The sequence below is a fragment of the Triticum dicoccoides genome, chromosome 7A (genome assembly GCF_002162155.2).
Source record: "Triticum dicoccoides isolate Atlit2015 ecotype Zavitan chromosome 7A, WEW_v2.0, whole genome shotgun sequence".
In the NCBI taxonomy this organism is placed as follows: domain Eukaryota; kingdom Viridiplantae; phylum Streptophyta; class Magnoliopsida; order Poales; family Poaceae; genus Triticum; species Triticum dicoccoides.
The window spans coordinates 218,177,289-218,195,897 of record NC_041392.1 but is presented as its reverse complement, the minus strand read 5'-3'; positions in this window follow the sequence as shown (position 1 = coordinate 218,195,897).

The following is an 18,609-nucleotide window of genomic DNA, read 5'->3' as shown; positions in this document are numbered from 1 at the left end:
CTGGTTGACCTACGAGGTTCGGTAGTAACTTGATCTGAAGTTTCATGATAATCATCATTAACTTCCTCATTAATTGGTGTAGGCATCACTGGAACTGATTTCTGTGATGAACCACTTTCCAATTTATGAGACGGTAAAATTACCTCATCAAGTTCTACTTTCCTCCCACTCACTTCTTTCGAGAGAAACTCCTTCTCTAGAAATGATCCATTCTTAGCAACGAATATCTTGCCTTCGGATCTGTGACAGAAGGTGTACCCAACCGTTTCCTTTGGGTATCCTATGAAGATGCATTTATCTAATCTGGGTTCGAGCTTATCAGGTTGAAGCTTTTTCACATAAGCATCGCAGCCCCAAACTTTAAGAAACGACAGTTTAGGTTTCTTGCCAAACCATAGTTCATATGGTGTTGTCTCAACAGATTTAGATGGTGCCCTATTTAACGTGAATGCAGTCGTCTCTAAATCATAACCCCAAAATGATAGCGGTAAATCGGTAAGAGACATCATAGGTCGCACCATATCTAATAAAGTAAGGTTACGACGTTCGGATGTACCATTACGCTGTGGTGTTCCAGGTGGCGTGAGTTGTGAAACTATTCCACATTGTTTCAAATCAAGACCAAACTCATAACTCAAATATTCACCTCCACGATCATATCATAGAAACTTTATTTTTCTTGTTACAATGATTTTCCACATCACTCTGAAATTCTTTGAACTTTTCACATGTTTTAGACTTATGGTTCATTAAGTAGATGTACCCATATCTGCTCAAATCATCTGTGAAGGTCAGAAAATAATGGTACCTAATATGTCTCCAACATATCTATAATTTATGAAGTATTCATGCCATGTTTACAACAATTTTATATGGTTTTGGTATGATTTGCATGGAACTAACCCGAGCTGACGTTGTTTTCAGCAAAACTGGCATGGTGTTGTTTTTTGTGCAGAAATGAAAGTTCTCCAAATGATCTGAAACTTTTTGACGATTTTTTTGGAACAAAAGAGACCCCCAAAGCTTTGTGGGAGGACCAGAAGAGCCACGAGGAGGGCACAACCCACCAGTGCATGCCTGGTGGGCCTGGCTTGCCCCGGTGGGTTGTGCTTGCCTCGAGGCCCATCTTCGCGTGAAACCAACGCCAACAAATCCTATAAATAGAGAAACCATAAGGGGTTAACCTAGATCAGAAGTTCCACCGCCACAAGGCTCTGTAGCCACCGAAAACCAATCTTGACCCTTTCTGGCACCCTGCCGGAGGGGGGAATCATCTCCGGTGGCCATCTTCATCATCCCGGCGGCCACCACAATGAGGAGGGAGTGGTCCACCCTTAGGGTTGAGGGTTTCTACCAGTAGCTATGTGTTTAATATCTCTCTCTCTCTCTTGTGTTATTGAGATGTCACGATCTTGATGTATCGCGGGCTTTGTTTATATAGTCGGATCATATGGTGTTTTCCCCTTTCTATATTGTTGTGATGAATTGAGTTTTTCTCTCTGAGATTTCGTTGTTATCAGATTTAATACTTTTATGGATTTGAGAACATTTGATATATGTCTTGCAATTGAATACTCGTGGTGACAATGGGGTATCGTATTGTTTCACTTGACATATGTTTTGGCACTCAACTCGCGGATTCCCGAGGTGACATTGTGGTAATCTATGCATAGGGTTGATGCACGTTCTTGTCTTTCTTTCTCTGGTAGAAATCTTGGGGCACCCTTTGAAGTTCTTTGTGTTGGATTGAATATTATGAATATGAATTTGCTTTGGTGTTATTTTAGTATGAACTCTTAGTTAGATCGATCGGAAAGAATAGCTTCATGTTATTTTAGTATGAACTCTAGGATAGATTGATCAGAAAGAATAGCTTTGAGGTGGTTTCATACCCTACAAACAAGTATGTCTTATGTTCTCCGCTAGATAGGAACTTTGGAGTGATTCTTCGTTGCACGTTGAGGGACGGTTATATGATCCAATTATATTAGCACTGTTGAGAGATTGCACTAGCAAAAGTACAGACCCTAGGCCTCATTTTCAAGCATTGAAATATTGATTTTGTGCCTGATTACTATTTGCTACCTCGCTGTTTTTATTTATTCAGATTATAAAAATATATTTCTACCATCAATATTACACTTTTATCACCATCTCTTCGTCGAACTAGTGCACCTATACAATTTTCCATTGTATTATGTGTGTTTGGGACAAAAGAGATTTCTTTTATTTGGTTCCAGGGTTGTTTGAGAGAGACCATCTTCATCATACACCTCCCACGGATTGATAAACCTTAGGTCATCCACTTGAGGGAAAATTGATACCGTCCTACAAAACTCTGCGCTTGAAGGCCCAACACGAGTCTACAAGAATAAAGTTGCGTAGTAGACATCAAGCTCTTTTTGGCGCTATTGCCGGGAGGTGAGTGCATGAAGGTATATCTTTAGATCTTGCAATCGAATCTTTTAGTTTCTTGTTTTATCACTAGTTTGTTTTATAAAAAGAAAACTACAAAAAATGGAATTGAGGTTGCATCATATTATTGATCATCTTTATAATATCTTTCTTGAAAATGATGGTTTGGAAAATTGTGCTCAGTTGTTAGCAGAAGAAGAAGTCAATAAAATGTTTGGCACAAAATATTTGAATGATGATGATGATTGCAATGTTGTTAGTATGAATTCTTTGAATATCCATGATGCTAATGATGTGCAAAGCCATAAGCTTGTGGATGGTATGTTTGATGAAGATGATATTTTTAGTCCCCCAAGATTTTTTGTGCAAATTTGTTATAATGATTGCATGCCTCCTATTTATGATGATTATAATGATGAAAGTGGATTCAGAGAGGTCATGGCTTTATTTTATGATCAATCCACCATTTTGGATGAGGCTTCAATTGACTATGAGAACATGGTTGATATCTATGATGATTATGGTGATGACATGTATGCTATAAAGAATAATGATAACCATGAAACTTGTCATCATGATTTTAATTTTCACTCTCGTGATAGTTATTTTGTTGAGTTTACTCCCACTACTATACATGAGAATAATTTTGCTTATGTGGAGAGTAATAAAATTTCTATGCTTATGCATCATGAAAGGAATGCTTTATGTGATAGCTATTTTGTTGAATTCATTCATGATGCTACTGAAACTTATTATGAGAGAGGAACTCATGCTTCTACGTATCTCAATAATATCAAGTTTCCTCTCTATGTGTTGAAAATCTTGAAGTTATGCTTATTTTGCCTTCCTATGCTAGTTGATTCTTGTTACCATAAGTTGTTTGCTCACAAAATCCCTATGCATAGGAAGTGGGTTAGGCTTAAATGTGCTTGCCATGTGTTTAGTGATGCTCTTACTATGTTTCAATTCTTATCTTTTATGCGAGCATCATTGAAATCATCATGCCTAGCTAAAAAGGCATTAAAGAAAAGCGCTTGTTGGGAAACAACCCAACATTTACCCATACTGTTTTTGTGTGTTCACATGATTAGGCTACTATGGCAATCATGTTTTATAGGTTTTCTTTCAATAAAGTGCCAAGTAAGACCTTTGGTATGGCTTACAGTGATAGTTGATTTGATCTTGCTGAAAAACAGAAACTTTTGCGCTCACGAAAATAATTCTCATTTTTAACAGAAGTGTGATAAAATGCTTATTCCTTTTGAAAAAGACTAGCAAAAGAGCCTGTGCATTGCAACGGGAGAAAAAAAATACCATACACCCCAAATTTGTAGGTAATATTTTTTTGTCATGACTTTAAATATTACACACCAAATTAAAAACTATAAACATTTTCAAAAAAATCATTTGAGGTTTCTTTATATTTTATAGCAAATATGCCGGTGTGTTGCAACGGGATAAAAAAGTAACCCCACAGAAGGTACAAGCGTTTGGCACATGCATGCTGTAATCGGCTACCTCCGTAAACGGTTCCAGGCTAGTTGTCAATCGATACCACAAACAACCCCCTATAAAGCGATGCGTTACCGCACATCCTCCTTCGACGATCCTCTACTCCTGGACCAGTGCTGCCGCCTCCCTGATCTTCTTCCTGTGCAGCACCAGAGCCTCCCCGATTACTTTCGGCTGACAATACACACATACGTATTGACTGGAGATCCTACGTGTCAAGCTAGCTAGAGCTAGCTGGATGGGTTCCTGGGTTAGCTAGGACATGCACGCTTGTAACACCATGATGCCTGCTTGATCGATCTTGAGGATACATGCATACGACATACGTATTGACTGGGGATCCTACATGCCAAGCTAGCTAGCTGCTGGATGGATTTCTAGGCTAGCAGACGCATGTTCGTAACACCATGACGCCGGCTTGATCGATCTTGAGGCTAGCTATATACTGATCAACAACGCAAACCTTTTTCTATAATGGGCTTTTGGTTTAGCTGGACTTTTTCTCAAATCTTGGAGTAGGCAGGGTGCAGCGGCCGCTACAGTATCGAATAATCCCACCTCGTTGGAACCAGGCACGAGACCATGTACGGATGACGCATCACAGACAAAAACCAAAGAAAAAACGTAATGTATGACCAACTAAGCGGGACGAAACCAAAAATATCACCTCCCATTAATAGTAGGTATAGATTAATAGACATTTCCCAGGTTTTCCTATTTTTTAGGATTTTTGGAGTAGCAGAAGTATGGTTGGAGTACAGATTACTACAGACTGTTCTATTTTTGATAGATTCTGTTTTCAATGCATACTTTGATTGTTTTCTAGTTTCCATGGCTTATATTGCTCAATATAAATTGTGGAAAATGATATTCTACAGTAGGCATTGTGTGAGAACAATTATTAATCTTGTCTTTGATGGTACCAAAAATGAAATGGTTTGCTCTTTATCATACTAACCTATCTCACAAAGTTCCGTCAAGTTTTGTGTGATTGAAGTTTTCGAGTTTTGGGTGAGACATTGATATGAGGTGAATAAGGAGTGACAAGACCCTAAGCTTGGGGATTGCCAAGGCACCCCAAGCACTACAAAAAAAAGACACATCCGTGACATTTTGGGCCGAACGAAAAAAATTTCTGTCATACATATGAAACTTCTATGACGATAATTGTGACAAAACCCGGTATCATCATAGATGTGGTGGGCTCCTACATCTATGACAAAAAATCATGACAGAAAATGGGCTTTTCGTCCTGGGCGGGCCGGAGACGCAGCTGCATGACATTCTTTGGGTCGTCCATGACAGAAAAAACTATGGTAGAAGCGAGGGGGAGGAAAATTTCGGGCAGTTCCCGGTTACGGTGGGAGGTCGGGGGCCGAGCGATGCGCGTTTCTCTCGTACACGTACGCGCGTGTGTGCGAGGCGTTGGCTCTAACTGAACCCGAGCGAGGCGTTGGGCTCTACTTGAACCCGAGCGATTGCACTGCAGGCTACGCGTTACTGAACCCGAGCGATCGATCGATGGCTGTTAACTGAACCCGATCGAGCAATTCCTTGGCTACTGCTGCTAACTGAAGCCGATCGATGGGATGAATAGTGAGCATTGCGGGGGGGGGTTGGATGAACAGTGAGTGGTGGCGTTGCCTCTGGATGAACAGGACCCCGTGGTGTGGTGGAGGGCTGGATGAACAGTAGACGGTGGAAGGGTGCCCGTGGAGGGGTGAGGGAGTCCTGGATTAGGGGTGTTCGGATAGCCGAACTATACCTTCAGCCGGACTCCTGGACTATGAAGATACAAGATTGAAGACTCCGTCCCGTGTCCGGAAGGGACTTTCCTTGGTGTGGAAGGCAAGTTTGGCGATACGGATGTTCAGATCTCCTACCATTGTAACCGACTCTATGTAACCCTAACCCTATCCGATGTCTATATAAACCGGAGGGTTTTAGTCCGTAGGACAACATACACATCAACAATCATACCATAGGCTAGCTTCTAGGGTTTAGCCTCTCTGATCTCGTGGTAGATCTACTCTTGTACTACCCATATCATCAATATTAATCAAGCAGGATGTAGGGTTTTACCTCCATCGAGAGGGCCCGAACCTGGGTAAAACTTCGTGTCCCTTGCCTCCAGTTACCATCCGGCCTAGACGCGCAGTTCGGGACCCCCTACCTGAGATCCGCCGGTTTTGACACCGACATTGGTGCTTTTGTTGAGAGTTCCTCTGTGTCGTCGCTGTCAGGCCCGATGGCTCCTACGATCATCAATGGCGATGCAGTCCAGGGTGAGACCTTCCTCCCCGGACAGATCTTCAACTTTGGCAGCTTCGCACTGCGGGCCAATTCACTTGGCCATCTAGAGCAGATCGAAAGCTACACCCCTGGCCGCCAGGTCAGATTTGGAAGTTTAGACTACACGGCTGACATCCGCGGGGACTTGATCCTCGACGGATTCGAACCACTGCTGAGTGCGCCGCACTGTCACGACGAGCATGATATATCTCTGCCGCCAAACAGTGCCCTGGAGGCCGCACCCGCATCGGCTTCGACCCTTAGTTCGGAGCCGACCGCGCCGATCAAGGACGGGCGGTTGGACGCCACCTTGGGGGCTGTGATCCAAACGGCGATTGAGCCGAACACCAGCCCCGTACTCTGCGAGGCTCATGACTCCAAGGAGCCGAACTCCTCTCCAGACTCCGAACCCTCCGCGCCCCTGCCAGTCGAATCCGATTGGGTGCTGATCATGGAGTTCACTACCGCAGACATCTTTCAGCACTCGCCTTTCGGCGATATCCTGAAGTCACTGAAGTCTCTCTCTTTATCAGGAGAGCCCTGGCCGGACTACGGTCAGCAAGGTTGGGGTACGGACGATGAGGAAATTCAAAACCCACCCACCACCCACTTATTAGCCACTATCGACGACTTAACCGACATGCTCGACTTCGACTCCGACGACATTGACGGTATGGACGCCGATGAAGGAGACGATGAAGAACCAGCGCCTATTGAGCCCTAGAACGCCACCTCGTCATACGACGTATACATGGTGGACGCACCAAAAGATGACGACGAAGAGAGGAAGGACGCACCAAAGGATTGTTCCCTCGAAAAGCAGTCAAAGCGGCGACGCAAGCGCCGCCCCAAATCCCGCCTCGACAGAAATAGCGATCACACAGACCCAGCGCTGGAGCAGGGCGAACCGCTGCCGGACAACGCCAATTCGGATAATCAAACCGAACAAATAAACCCTATCAAGGATAATGGTCCGGACGACATAACGCCGGACAGGCACCCGGAGCAGCAGAATGGCCGTAAAAGGCTTGTTGCCACCGCGAGGAGCCTCAAAAAGCAGAAGCGAAGGCTCAAGGCCGCGCAAGACACACTCCAATTCAGATGGAGCAAAATACTCAACACTACAGCAAGGTACGGTGACAATCGCCCCTCCAAGGCCTACCCAAAGCGGAAGCTGCTACCCGAATTCGATGAGGAGGCCGTAGACCTCCCACAACCAAATATCAAAGTAGCCACCTGGTCGGATAGACGACCCCTCTACCAACACAGAGCGGCATACAACGCCGCTCACAATACAACACGCGACCCAGGCGAAGGTTCGCACCCAAAGGACGGCGCAACAAGATCCATCTATGGACCACGCAAGCGCCTCCCAGCATACAATGCAACACAACAAATATCCGAACAACGCGGTACACCCAGCTACAGGGGTGCCGCACACCCTCTATGTTTCACTGACGAGGTGCTGGACCATGAATTTCCAGAGGGATTCAAACCCGTAAACATAGAGGCATACGACGGAACAACAGACCCCGGGGTTTGGATTGAGTACTATATCCTTCATATCCATATGGCTCGAGGAGATGATCTCCACACCATCAAATATTTACCCCTCAAGCTCAAAGGGCCAGCTCGTCACTAGCTCAAAGGCCTCCCCGAAAGCTCCATTGGAAGTTGGGAAGAGCTCGAAGACGCCTTCCGGGCAAATTTTCAAGGGACTTATGTCCGACCTCCGGATGCGGATGATCTGAGTTACATAACTCAGCAGCCCGGAGAGTCAGCCCGAAAGCTTTGGAATAGGTTTCTTACTAAAAAGAACCAGATTGTCGACTGTCCGGACGCCGAAGCCTTAGCGGCTTTCAAGCATAGCGTCCGTGACGAATGGCTCGCCAGACACCTCGGCCAAAATAAGCGAGAACGATGGCTGCATTAACAAACCTCATGACCCGCTTTTGCGCGGGTGAGGACAGCTGGCTAGCCAGATGCAGCACCAGCGACCCCAGTACATTGGAAGTTAGAGATGGAAACGGGAAATCACGGCGCAACAGCAATAACAAACGCCGGAATAAAGAAGAAAGCACGAAGGGCACGACAGTAAATGCCGGATTCAAAAGCTCTCGGCCAGGTCAAAAGCCGCCCACTAAAGGCACCAGGGATGAACTGTCCAGCCTCAACAAAATTCTGGACCAAGTATGTCAGATCCACAGTACCCCGGGTAAACCTTCTAATCATACCCACAGAGAATGTTGGGTCTTCAAGCAGTCCGGCAAGCTCAACGCCGTACACAAGAGGGAGGACACACCAAGTGAAGACGAGGACGAGCCCCCCAAGCAAGACACGGGGGAACAAAAGAAATTCCCACCAGAAGTCAAAACAGTAAACGTACTACACATGATCAAGGGAAAAAACAATACGGCACCCCCGGGAAAATATACCCAAGTGCCTGTCACCTTGAAGTCCTGCCAATGGTCGTCTCAACCGATCACTTTCGACCATCGTGATTACTCAGCAAGTATCCGACACACAGGATGGGCTGCCTTGGTATTAGACCCAGTAATCGGCGGATATCACTTCACACGAGTCTTGATGGACGGCGGCAGCAGCCTAAACCTAATATACCAGGATACAATCCGCGGGATGGGGTTAGACCCAACACAAATTCGCCATAGCAATACTACCTTTAAAGGAGTAACGCCAGGCCCAGGGGCTCGTTGTACGGGCTCCCTCCTACTACAAGTTATATTCGGCTCCCCCGATAACTTCCGCCGTGAGCATTTAACTTTCCACATCGCTTCGTTTCATAGTGGCTATCAAGCATTGCTAGGACGTGAAGCTTTTGCTCGCTTTAATGCAATACCACACTACGCCTCCCTCACACTCAAGATGCCCGGTCCATGTGGCATCATTACAGTGCACAGAGACATCAAGCGCTCTCTGCGCGCCGAAGAGAGTGAGGCTGCCTTGGCAGCCGAACATTAAAGACGTCCAGACCAGCGATCGAGTCCGGCACCGCTATTTACACCAAATAAGTGATCACACCCCAATTCGTCAATACAAGGGGCTCAACACGCGCAGACAAGTGGCAATTTCTTATCATCTTCAATTATACATGGTTTGTTTAAAAACTATCTTTTTGCACGACAACTCTTTCACTTAACTTCCTCTCTTTTACAGACGATCATCGTGCTACACCTGTCCAGGATACGGCACAACGGAGACACAGGCGCAGACATGCAGCAGGGACCCGCTCAAAGGACTCTTTTTAGACTAAGACCCTGCGTAAACCTTTTTTACTGTCTCTTGTTGATACATATCCACCGTTGTGAAGGATGATGACGTCTTGGCATGTGGCCATGCCAGAACAATGCACGTACCTGGACACAAGGGGCTTCTTACAAAGGCCATTATTCAGGCCCGGTTTATACCACAAAGACCGAATACCTTAGGGAGTGTTCAGCGTCGCGAGTTTGGCCCTATATGCATCAGCTCCGAATCATTGTCTTTGGTCAAATGTTGGGTTTGCCCGGCTCCTGTGTTTTGGTGCCTTACGTTCCGCTTTACCGGCTAAGGTAGCACCAGGAGAACTACTGCGATTGTGCCCTGGTTCATCCGGACGAGCACCTCAGTAGAGAAAGCCGAAAACTGACTGTCATGATATAGCGTGAGACTGGTCAACCACTCGATGACCTATGGGAATGTTAGAATTCCTCCACTTTAATGAAGGGCCGTTTTCCGGCCAGGCATATATGCACCCCAAGATCGGGAGAGTGCGGAGCCACCAGGGGCTATCTAGTAGCCCCACTGTCAAACTCCTATGGCTAAGTGAAAGTGTTAAAGCATTATAGTCCGGTTGCCTCGCTCGCTCCGCCATCACCTCCTTAATAGGACCAAGACGTTGGGTTAAGTGTGAATGCGTGTTTTTGCTAGCACCTCCGCATTATATGCATGGGGGTTGAAGCCGACGACTGCAATCTTTCAGGTTATACACACATATACAAAAACGGCCGCCCAGGAGGCATCATATTACTTTCAGGCAAAAGTATAAAAAATAGCCTTATAAAACTCTATAAAAGCATTTCGCTTACAATGAGATTACATATCACTCAAACATAATATTTTTTGAGCACTGGGTCTCTACCAAACGGGCACCCTCAAAAACTTCTTCAAAGTAGTGCTCAGCATCCTTTCGACCTATGGCCGAATCCCGCGCTACAACATTGTTAGCATCCATCTCCGCCCAGTATGCCTTGACACGGGCAAAGGCCATCCGTGCGCCCTCTATGCATGCTGACCACTTCATCGCATCAATGCGCGGCATCACATCGAGTAACTGCTGCACCAAGCTGAAATAGCTGTTCGGTTTTGACCCTTCCGGCCATAACTGATCCACAACAGACCTCATGGAGAGTCTGGACAACCTATTTAGTTCAGCCCATTCGGCTAATTGGTTAGTCAATGAAAGTGGACGCTCGGGAGTATGGAATTGTCTCCAAAATAGCTGGTCCACTCCACGGTCCATCTGACCTTGGAAGTACTTGGCCGCATCGGCAGTGCTCGCCGCCAAATCCATATACACATCCTCCGAGCTCCACAGCCGATCCAGGGGGGCGTACCGTGGATCTCCGAACTTCCTCCGCAACATAAAGGATTTCCCAGCTACAATATCCTTGGCTTCCCGCAGCTCCTCCTTCTTTGCCCTCATAGCAGAGCGGAGGTCCTTTCTTGTCGCAGCAGCCTTCTCAAGGTCCGATGCCTTCGCCTGGTTTTCCTTTTCAAGAACCCGGCAACGGTCGGCGGCGGCTTTTAATTCTATGGCCATCTTGGCCATCTTGTCTCGGCTCTCGCCATGTGTGGCCTTCTCGGCTTGCAACTCTTCGGCCGCCTTTAAAGCAGCCGCATTACCCAACCTCGCTTGTTCCTTGGCTCGGGCAAGTTCTGCCCGCAAGGCTTCAACATTGGCAGCCCCATCTGCAGTCAAAACATATTAAAGATACTGGCATCATGCTACTCTTCCTATGTGACGTTCACCAGATAATGACACTTACCCTGTGCCTCATCAAGACTTTTGTTAACAAGCTCGATGTCGGCGTCTGCCGCATCCAACTGCCGTTCTAAATGGGCAAAGTCGCTAGTCCAGCTAGCCACCGGAGCTTCCATCACCTGCACATCGAGGCAGTATGGTTATTACCTGGGAATATGATCCTCTGTTTGTCGTCGTTTCCGACGACAACCAGAGTCTTAGGGGCTACTATCTACACAGGGCACACCTAGTATGTGCAGGACTATCATACATTATTTTACGTACCTCAAACCCTGTCAGTAGACTCATAAAAGCTTTATGCAATCCGCTTTCGGTGGACGAGATTCTCTCCATCACCGTATTCATCAGGACACGGTGTTCATCTGAGATGGCCGCTCGCCCCACCAACTCCCTCAGAACATCCGACCACACACTAGACGGTGCCGTACTCGTTTGTCTGCTCTCTTCGGGAGCCGGACACTAGGAACTTCGGGGGTCGACAGGATTATCTTCTGGCCTCGCCGGACTCGGAGAGGCCCTCCGTGATGACACTTCAGGGTCGCCCGCTTCCAGAGCGGACGAGTCCGGAGGGGGCATTTCGCTCTCCATCATCTCTGGAAGAAGATCCCCCGAAGATGAGCTCATTTGAGAGGTGCTAAAGCCCGAACTACAAAGATACATGCAGCGGTTATCTTCTCAGAAGAAAAGACGACATATCTATACTATTAAGGTATTTTGGGTCACTTATGACTCGTGGGAGAATTGATCCCCTCGCGGACTTTGTGCGGCAACGGCACCCCCCGAGGTAGGACCCTCTGTGGGAGACTTCTTCCCTCGTTTGGAAGTTTCGGCTTCCTAATCCCTGGGCGCAGTTCTTTTCCTCTTCTGGTCGTCTTCCTTCATGGAGACGCTCACTCCCTCGGCTAGAATGGGCAGCGTTGAGGGCCCGCGTCCTCCCGCATTACCATCCATAGTATTTTCCTTTAAAGGCTCCGGGCAGGGTGCGGTCTGGAGCATCTTCTCCAATACCAGATTTTCCAAACCCTCGGGGAGGGGGGCCGAACACCGAATCAACTTTGCCTTTGTTAGCCAGTCCTGGTCAAAAAGCAAACTCTCAGAAATAGCTTCATAACAAAGGAGAGATAGTACGTTCGGCCGGAAGATGCCTTACCTATTCGACGGCGCGGTTGCTACTCAGGCCCGCGTCCTCGGTGATTTCCGGACACTCCACTTGAGGTCCGAAGAACGACTTGTACATCTCCTCGAGCGTCAGGCCAAGGAAATTTTGAATGGCGCGCGGTCCCTTGGGATTAAACTCCCACAAGCGAAGAGGCCGGCGTTTGCAAGGCTGGACTTGGCGAACCAGCATAACTTGTGCTACCGCAACCAAACTGAAATCCCCATTAAAGAGATCTCGAATGCGGCTCTGCAGTATAGGCACGTCCTTGGCCGGACCCCATCTCAATCCTCTGCTAATCCATGACATCAGTTGTGGTGGAGGGCCTGGGCGGAAGACAGGGGCGGCCGCCCACTTGGCACTTCTAGGAGCCGTGATGTAGAACCACTCATGTTGCCACAATTCAGACACCTCTGGAATGGAACCTTTGGGCCATGCAGCTCCCGTCATCTTGTGTATTGAGGCGCCTCCACACTCCGCATGTTGCCCCTCGATCATCTTCGGTTTTACTTCAAAAGTCTTGAGCCATAGGCCAAAGTGAGGGGTAACCCGGAGGAAGGCCTCGCACACAACAATAAATCTCATGATATGAAGAAGGGAGTCCGGAGCTAGATCATGGAAATCTAGCCCGTAGTAAAACATCAAGCCCCTGACAAAAGGATCCAATGCAAGGCCTAGACCTTGGAGGAAGTGGGAGACGAACACGACGCTCTCGTTGGGTTCGGGGGAAGGGACGGCCTGCCCCCAGGGAGGCAGCCGATGCAGAATCTCGGCGGTCAGATATCTGGCCTCCCTCAACTTTTTGATGTCTTCTTCCGTGACAGAAGAAGGCACCCATCGGCCTTGAAGGCTAGATCCGGACATGACCGAAGGTTCGGAGCACCCGACCTGAACTTTGGGCGTTTGAGATTGAGGTGGGGGAAGGATTCGATTGAGCATGGGAGGGAAAAATAAAAGGCCTCGTCCCTTTATAAAGAGGGTGGATATCGAGCGTCCTCCCCGTGTCCGTTTGGACTTGCCTATGATCTAGGAGTCCTAGAAGTGGTTGGGTTACCCACGCCCATATTGATGAGAATCCCGGAATAAGGGGACACGATCTCTGCTTTAACAAGACGTGCCAAGGAAACCGCCTCGCATAACGCGCTAAGATGGGACAGTAAAATGGTTCGAATAAAAGCTTGGCCGTGGTGTGATGTCGCACTACGAAATACGTCAGCAGATTAGATTTGTGTAAATATTATTCTCTCTATGGCAAAATGTGGAAACTTATTTTACAGAGCCGGACACTATCTTTGTGTTTAAAATCTTCTATGAAGTACTTGGAGGAGGAACCCGCCTTGCAATGCCGAAGACAATTTGCGCGCCGGACTCGTCGTCATTGAAGCCTGGTTCAGGGGCAACTGAGGGAGTCCTGGATTAGGGGGTGTTCGGATAGCCGAACTATACCTTCAGCCGGACTCCTGGACTATGAAGATACAAGATTGAAGACTCCGTCCCGTGTCCGGAAGGGACTTTCCTTGGCGTGGAAGGCAAGCTTGGCGATACGGATGTTCAGATCTCCTACCATTGTAACCGACTCTATATAACCCTAACCCTATCCGGTGTCTATATAAACTAGAGGGTTTTAGTCCGTAGGACAACATACACATCAACAATCATACCATAGGCTAGCTTCTAGGGTTTAACCTCTCTGATCTCGTGGTAGATCTACTCTTGTACTACCCATATCATCAATATTAATCAAGCAGGACGTAGGGTTTTACCTCCATCGAGAGGGCCCGAACCTGGGTAAAACTTTGTGTCCCTTGCCTCCTGTTACCATCCGGCCTAGACGCACAGTTTGGGACCCCCTACCCAAGATCCGCCGGTTTTGACACCGACAAGGGGTGGATGAACAGGACCCCGTGGTGTGGGGGGCAGGATGAACAGTAGACGGTGGAGGGGTGCCCGTGGAGGGGTGGTTGAATAGGACCCCGTGGTGTGGAGGGCTGGATGAACAATAGACGGTGGAGGGGTGGTTGAACAGTAGCCGGTGGAGTAGCGCGCGGTGGAGGCTGGATGAACAAGAGCCCGTGGAGGCTGGAGGAGGTCGACGGTGGATGAACAGTAGCTCGTGGAGGCTGGAGGGGGTCGACGGTGGAGATGAACAGTATCCCATGGAGTCCCATTTTGCGGTACGCCACACCCCTCCTGATGAACAGGACCCCTGTTTCGACCGTAGCGCTCCAACACAAGTCCGTTTCCTCTATTTTGCGGTACGCCACACCCCTCCCGATCAACAGGACCCCCGTTTCGACCGTAGAAGGTCTGTTTCCTCCGTTATGCGGTACGCCACACCCCTCCTGATGAACAGGACCCCCGTTTCGACCATAGGAGATCCGTTTCCTCCATTGTGCGGTACGCCAGGCCTCGTTTCCATCGCCTCTTCCGTCCAAGCCCTCCCGATGAACACGACCACGCATTCTGTTGCCTCCCCATGAACACGACGACGACGTTGTTTCTCCGTTCTGACCCAGCCATGTACACGAGCCCTCGCCGTACGTATGCGCGAGTAGGCGTTCAAGACCCCGCCCGTATGTACACATACGTGGCCGTATTTTCTTTCTTCCACCCTGGCCACCTCTACTACGACACGTGCGCGCCTCTACATCCACCAGTATATATGTACGTACACGTCCGCGACCAGAATGACAAAGCTACGTACGCTTCGACTAGGTGGGTCCCGACTGTCAGGCACTTCCTTGCCTGTGAAGATGTAGCTGGTGGGTCCCAGCAGTAAGGGGGGCGAATCGTTTTTTTTGCCCGGATGCACTTCCTTGCGTGTGAAGGTGTAGCTGGTGGGTCCCAGCACTCAGGGGGGAAACTTTTTTTCGCGAAATACGGTGGCCCGTCTGGTGGGTCCCTGTTGTCAGGTGGAGGAATCATTATTTTCTACTTAATAAGGAGGCACTTCCTTGCTGCCGCCGTGGACCCAGCTGTCGGCCTCTCCACGTACAGTCCATGTTCGATGGAAGTCGTTCCTTGACCACGTTGACCACGCCGCGCCGAGAGCACCAGGGTGGTGGACGACGGGGAGGCCTAGGAAGGGGACGACGCGGAGCCGGTGAAGACGCGGCAGTGGATGCCCACGCGGAGAGGAGTATGAGGGTTCACTCATTCGACTGCGGTGTGAGGCTGCCGTTGTCGCAGGGCCTGGCCAGCGGTGGGAATAGTAGGGGGTGGTGAGGCCTCCGCAGCAGCACAGCCGGCCATGGGAGGCAGGAGCAGGCGCCACGACCGGCGCTGCTTTGGGCGGCTGGAGCAAGAAGACCAGAGGTTGAAAAAGCACTACGGCCGTTGGATGGACATCGTACGGTCACTGGAGCTAGAATCGTTCATATTGACTAACTTGACAAAGCCCTTCGTCCCCGTCAACTTAGTAGGCCCACAAGTCATCCTCCCATCAAGGTGGATCCTAGCTAGCCGGGGGAGTATTCATTTTTTTGTGCGTAATAAGGAGGCACTTCCGGTGGGTCCGAGCTAACAGCGGGGGGAACGTTTCAACTATACGAGGCCTCGCCGTCGCCGAAGAATAACAACAGGTGTGGGTGAGTATGGGGATGGCTAGGCCAGCGTTGGGAGTAAAGTGGGGCGGTGAGGCCTGCGCGGCAGCAGAGCCGGCCGTGTTGAGGAGGGAGCAGGCAGTCCCGCCAGCGCCTGTTTGAGCGGCTGGAGCAGGAAGAGCAGAGATTGAAGAAGCACGACGGCCGTTGGATGGCCATCCAACAGTCATTGCTTGTGCGTCAACCTTTTTTAAGGAAAGCCTCAAATCTGTGGGAAAGAGCATACAACCCATCTGCCATTATTTCTAATAATTTACAGCCCATTTGGTAATTATTAAGGTTTTTTTGGAGCCCATATTCTTTTTGTTAGCATTACAGCCCATATTGTGGCCACGGTTAAAAAATTATACGAAATTTTGCATATTTCGGTGCGGTCCGAACTGTTTTTAATCCCGAAATTTCGACTCACATTCAAACTGATTTTAAAAATAAATGTATATCAATATAAAATCCAACAAATTCTCCACGCATAAAAATTAATGTAATTTCAAATCTCGAAATGAAAAAAAGATATTTGAAACTAATTGCCGGTTTGATGTGTTTTAAAAATGTACAGCCCATTTCTCATTACTAATGGGCCATTTTCTCGGCCAGCCGAATGAAAGCTCTCCTCCCCGTCTTGAAAGATTTGCAGCCCAACAGGCCTGACAAAGCGACTTACTTGGCAAATCACAAAAAAACTGGGTTGTGGCCGTGGACCCAGCTGTCAGCCTCTCCACGTACAATACTCTTCTGATGGAATGTCGTTGACCACGTTGACCATGCCGCGCCGAGAGCACCAAGGCGGTGGACGACAGCGAGGCCTAGGATGGGGGACGACGCGGAGCCGGGGAAGACGCGGCAGTGGATGCCCACACGGAGAGGAGTACGAGGGTTCACTAGTTCGGCTGCGGTGTGAGGCTGTCGTCGCTGCAGGGCCTGGCTAGCGGTGGGAGTAGTAGGGGCGATGAGGCCTCATCGGCAGCACAGCCGGCCACTAGAGGCAGGAGCAGGCGGTCTCCCCGGCGCTGCTTTGGGTGGCTGGTGCAAGAAGAGCAGCGATTAAAGAAGCAGCAGGACCGTTTGATTCAAATCCAACGGTTACTGCTGGTAGAATCGTTTCTTGACTAAGTGGACAAGCCCTGCATACGCGTCAACTTAGTAGGCCCATAGGTTAGCCTCCCAACCGGTGCGCCCCAGATGTCAGTGGGAGGAATCATTTTTTCGCGTAATAAGGAGGCAGGTGATTGCGTGCGGCCAGGCCAGCGGAGGGAGTAGGGTGGGCCGGGGAAGCCTGCACGGCATCACAGCGGGCCACAAGAGGAGGGTGCAGGCAGTCCCGCCGGCGCTAGTTTAGGCGGCTGGAGTAGGAAGATCAGAGATTAAAGAAGCACGTCGGCCGTTGGATGGACATCCAACACTAACTGCTGCTAGAATCGTGTGTTCACTGACAAAGCCTTTTGTAAACAAGTCAGCCTCGAAATCCGTGGCGTGTACAGCCCATTTTCTATTATTTTTATATTTTTACTCATTTTCTAATTCATATGGAATTTATTGCAGCCCGTTTTCCATTTTTAGAATTGCTGGCCATTTTCTGGTCAGTACCAGGGTAAAAAAATTAACTAAATATGTGGGAAATTTTGGAAATCCGCAAATTTTTGCTGGGGAACAAAATATTCTTAATCCAAAGATTAATAGCCATAGTAAAACAAATTTAAAAATAAATTAGTACTATGTCATGTTAAATCCAATGAAATACATATAAGATATCAGTGAAGAACAAAAATAAAAAAAGAAACTTATATCCCATTTGCTATAAATTTTTAGGAATTTTCAACCCCTTTTGATATTACTTTTAACAGACATTGACCATACTCTTAAGACAGGCCGGAATGCATCCCTCCTCGTCCTGAAAGATTTGCAGCCCAGTAATTTGGAGAAAACAAATAGGCCTAGCTTGGGTATTCTTCAAAAAGAAATACTGGGCTAGCTATTTTCCCAAAGAACTGGTGCATGAGCATTTAGCTTTATTTATTTACTTATTTATGTCTAGGGGACCATGAGCATGTACCTGGGCTAGATTCATGTGAGAGCCTCCCTTCCAGTTAATTATGGGCTTCTCTATTGGGCCTTCATCAATGGGCTGCATGTTATCAACAAGTGGAAAATGTGTTCCGAGTTTCAAAAAAAATGTGTTCCGTACGATAAATAGTATGCGCTACGTACGGTACGGGGCACTAAAGGATCGAACCGTGCAACGACTTCCAAAACATTGTGTTTGTCATTCTAACAACACATTTATTCAACAAACAGACGAAATATACTACTGATTGTACATTGAAAACAGCAGCAGCAACCAGGCCTGGGGGTGCAACAGAAGCAATAAGCAGGCCAGAAGAGTGAAGACGCAGCTATCTCTTCCAAACCAAACATCAGCCATCATTACAAAAGGGCTACCAAAAAAGAACAAGTGTATGCATCAAACTAAATAAAGTTGCTACTACACTAAGTGTACGCATCTAACTAATTGGCTTAGTTACACGTTACTATTTATTAAGCTGTGGAGATTGGCTGACGGCTTGAACCAGATGGGTGCCTGACGGGGGAAACTC